This window comes from Pelodiscus sinensis, chromosome 4 (genome assembly GCF_049634645.1).
Source record: "Pelodiscus sinensis isolate JC-2024 chromosome 4, ASM4963464v1, whole genome shotgun sequence".
Lineage (NCBI taxonomy): Eukaryota > Metazoa > Chordata > Testudines > Trionychidae > Pelodiscus > Pelodiscus sinensis.
The window spans coordinates 113,863,909-113,868,549 of NC_134714.1; the positions used below are offsets into that span (position 1 = coordinate 113,863,909).

General features: G+C 51.6%; 1 long non-coding RNA gene across 1 annotated transcript; it reads right to left on the bottom strand.

Annotated features, from left to right (window-relative positions):
- Positions 1-1,696: 1,696 nt before the first annotated feature.
- On the bottom strand, positions 1,697-4,330 carry LOC142829011 (uncharacterized). The gene is made up of 2 exons (XR_012903225.1): positions 4,207-4,330; positions 1,697-1,996 (listed from the first exon to the last, which is right to left on the bottom strand). It is a non-coding gene; the product is annotated as an uncharacterized LOC142829011 (long non-coding RNA).
- Positions 4,331-4,641: the final 311 nt, after the last annotated feature.

Here is a 4,641-nt window from a genome sequence, read left to right on the forward strand (position 1 = left end):
AATGGCTTATACGGCACTAGTGCAGGGGCCAGCACCGCAGCTGGGCCCGTGGGCGGTGCAGGGCCCCGCACCGTATTACGTGCTGGTTATGGCACCACAGCCGGTGCCCCGCACGTCACCGACTCTGCTGCCTCTCCCCGCACCAATCCCAGCTCACGCCCTGAGAGCACCGGGATCGCAACAGACTGCGGTGCAGCAGCAAATGGCCTACCAAATGCAGCTGGGCACAGTACCGCCACAGCAAGTGCCTTCACTTATGCCCCCTCTGGCACCACGTGTGGATACAGGGGCAAGCCGTCAGCCATGGCGGCGCAGCAAAGGGTGCAAGCATCATCGGCTCCTCCCTCGTCGGCATCCGACTATTCATCGGAGTCCGAGGCTGAATCGGTGACAACCTCAGTGGCCATTCTGGTCGCCCTGGGCTTACCACCAGGCCCAGGGGCCCCCTCCTACGGTGTCGGTGGCTGGGTCGTCCTGAAGAAGTAGCGCCCCATCAGCCACTCCATTAAGAGCCCCTCCGCCCAAAGAAAGCCTGCCCATGGCGACAATGCCTAGGCCTCAGATAATTGCCCAAGGGCAGGAGGCCACGGTCCAGCCGGGCTCGGCCCAGATGGGCATTTTGGCTGGAGGGGAACCAGAGGTGCAGCTTGGTGGGGAGGAGGTAGTCCCTCCGAGAAAGTCCTCATCGTCATCGCCGGACGAGGCTCTGGCGGACTCCACACCTCAGCCCCCTTCAATGGACGCAAGGGCACACCAGGAGCTGCTCTGAAGGTTGGCGGTTAACCTAGCGACCCAGCACGAGAAGGTCCATGAGGACCAAGATCCTATGGTGGACATTCTGACGGCAGCGGGCCCTGGGCGAGTGGCGCTCCCACTGAATAAAACAGTCGACAAGCTGTCAAAGACCCTGTGGCAGACACCGGCCTCCATTGCGATGACCCAGAAAGGTGTGGAGAGGCGGTACTACGTGCCTCAAGCGGGGCATGAGCATCCTTTCAACCATCCAGCCCCGGGGTCGATAGTAGTGCAGGCCACAGGGCAGAAGGAGCATCAAGGGCCTCCGGGCCCCATCCCAAAGGTGAAAGAGCCCAAGAAATTGGACCTGCTTGGCCGGAAGGCCTATGCCACGGGGGGCCTTCAGCTACATATAGCGAACCAGCAAGTGATGCTGGGGCGTTATGCCTTTAACACGTGGGCGTCAATGCAAAAATTTGGCAGCCGGCTTGCCCCTGAATCCCGACAAGAGTTCGGGGCCATGACGGAGGAGGGCAAGGCAGTGGCGCGTATGTCCCTCCAGGTAGCTCTGGATGCAGACAATTCAGCTGTGTGCACTATGGCTACTGGGGTGGTCATGAGGCGTAGTGCATGGCTACAAGTGTCCAGCATCCCGTCCGAGGTGCAGACCACTATCCAGGACCTACCTTTCGAGGGTTCAGGCCTGTTTTCAGAGCAGACTGACTCCAAGCCTCATAGCTTGAAGGACTCGAGAGTGACACTGAAGTCGCTAGGGAGACACACCCCGGCCCCACAGAGGCGTTCCCTCCAGGCTAGAAGCTATCCCAGACCCTTTCAGCATGGGCAAAGCACTGATACGGTCCATAGGAGCAGCCGCAACAATAGCCGCCCCGACCTCTTTAGGGGTAGGCGTAGAGGTCCTCGGTCGGACTCCAAGAGAGGCGCAGGGCCGTCACTCGGCCACCAGACTAAGCCTTCATTTTGAAGGTATGCCGGAGAGCAGAGTACCAGTGTTCCTGCATTCGTCTATGCATTACTGCCTGCATTCATCTATGCTACGAGGTTGCGGGTAGGTCACTGCCGTGCATAACGGCCCATTCCACGGGAGCTCAGGCGATTTCAGCAGCATTCCTAGCTCATGTGCCGATCTTGGAAATCTGCAGGGCAGCGACTTGGTCGTCAGTGCATACCTTTGCGGAACATTATGTGATTACGCAACTGGCCATGGAGGATGCTGCCGTTGGGAGGGCAGTTCTGAGATCTGCGGAAGGATAATTAGGTAGTTAGTCACCTTCCGACCCCGCCTCCAGGGGGGAGATATGGCTAGGGATTCACCTAATCAGAATGGACATGAGCAAGCACTCAAAGAAGAGGTTACTTACCTCGTAACTGTAGTTCTTCAAGATCTGTTGCCCATGTCCATTCTGAATCCCACCCGCCTCCCCGTGTCGGAAGGAGCCGGCAAGAAGGAACTGAGGGAGTGGAGGGGGCAGCAGGGGTATATGTGCACCGGTATACCGGCACCACTCCAGGGGGCTCTCTGCTGGCCCTATGGATACTGCTAAGGGAAAAAAGCTCTGGAATCCGTGCACACGGCGCGCGTACACCTAATCAGAATGGACATGAGCAACACATCTCGAAGAACTACAGTTACGAGGTACGTAACCTCTTCTTTTGTACTCTGTTTGGGTATGTCTACACTACCCCCCTAGTTCGAACTAGGGTGGTAATGTAGTCATTCGGAGTTGCAAATGAAGCCTGGGATTTGAATTTCCCGGGCTTCATTTGCATGATGCCGGCCGGCGCCATTTTTAAATGCCGGCTAGTTCGGACCCCGTGCCGTGCGGCTACACACGTTCCACGAGGCGTACAGCTAGTTCGGAATGGGAAGCCTAATCCAACCTAGCTAGTCCATGCCGCGTGTAGCCGCGTGTTGCCATTAAAAATGGCAAATGAAGCCCAGGAAATTCAAATCCCCGGCTTCATTTGCAACTCCGGTTGACTACATTACCACCCTAGTTCGAACTAGGAGGGTAGTGTAGACATACCCTTTCCCTGTACCCAAGGGCCAGCCCCACTCTTGACCTTCCACCAGCTCTGCCAGCCCCAGGTCCTGATCTCCAGGCAGCACCTCCTGAGTCCTGCCAGCCTGGCCGGTTTTGTTGCTCCCTGGCTCCTGCTGCTCACCTCTGCAGATGTAACTCAGAATAGTTTCAACAAACTTTACTAGTTGAGGAGCTGGCCTGTCTTCCTTTTCTGCACTGCCTTTCTTATACTGGCATCTATGCCAAGATTAAGAAAGGGAGAGATACCCATTGTAGATTGTATAAGGCAAAACAAACTGAATTTGTAAGAGAAATTACAGGTTTTCAGACGATGCATATAAATACCAAGAAAGCTACAGAGACAAGGTATGAAGATAACCCCAGGTCTTAAAAGTGCATGGGTGAAACTTAAAACACACCACTTATGAATGTGGGCTTTTTAAATTTTGTAAATGTTTCATTTTTCTGCTGGCTCTGAAAAAGCTTATTCCCTTTTAAATGCAATATACATCCATTCAGTTACTCTATGCTTGAGTATTAACACCCAGTTGATCATATTTTCTTTGGATTAAATATAAAATTAAAGGGTTGTGTTGCAGGAGGACTTACTTAAACTTTGTAGGATTGGAAGGGGGAAAAGCTATTTAAAATAGTGGTTGGGAATGTACAGTTTGCTCATTGAAGTGTATAATGACTCATATCTGGCTGTTGTAATAAAGGAAATCCTTTGCTATTGAAATAGCTGGCAATTGCTTTTGGATATTACTTAAACTAAAGGTACAATAAAAGCCACAATTCTGGTGACAACTGCATTTGCCCAGCAGTATTTGTGTACTCCGGAGAGTGTGTCACTTTGGCATTCACAGCCACCAGACCACATGGAATGTCTTCCTCTTTCCTCCCACCAGCTTTTTATTTTGAACACAAAGTGCTATAAAACAAACTTCAAGATTAATCATGTGCAGGTTCTGACCCACTAGTCTCAGGTCTCAGCATCCACTGCTGCACAGAGGCGCTGATCCTGCAATGTCGTCTGTGCAGGTGGGTCTCTGTATTCCCATAGAGCTCCCTTCCCACCAATGGAGCCTGTGCAGTGCTCACTGCAGGAGGAGGCCTTTGGTTCAGAGAAACCATGCTTGTTGGTGAGGAAGCTGTGTTAGTCAAACTGCTTTTAAAGTATAATTTAAACAGGATTTGCCTGGCAAGTGCCCACCCAACCCTCATTTTACAAACGGTGTCAGAACCTATGCTGCCAAGTGGCTCCCATCTGTATGACATCCTCAGGTGTCTCAGGGGACTCGGTTACAACATGGCTGTCTCCCTCACTTGGGTATTTCACAACATAATTTGTAATAGAGGTGGTGCCTTATGGCTAGTCCTCAACTAATTGTGATAAAATGGAAAGAAGCAACCGAGGGGAGTTTACCTTTGTGAGCTACAAAGAGGTTCCTGACTTTACCGATGAAATGAAGCAGGGCTGCTTTCCGAGGGGTTTGGCCATCTCTATTAAATATAAAGCACATCACATAGCTGGGGGAAGGAAGTCTGATGACACTATCCCAGCTTTGTTCTCATGGTAACCATGATGTCATGAGGGTACCATGGTTACCATGATATTCCTTATATTTCAAACATTTTTTAGAAAAAAAGCAGAAGCAGGAGGAAAAAACTTTTAAAAAAGTTGATGAGGTGATATCTTTACCCGGAATAAGAGAGCTGTAAACGGGAAAAAAACCAACCAGCATTCTGAAAGAAAGAACATTTCAGCTAGTAATTACTGTTTACGGTACTGTCCCCGTCAACATACTGTGTGTATCCTTGGGGTTTCCTCTCTCTCGGCTTCTGTCACTTCCAGCAGCTT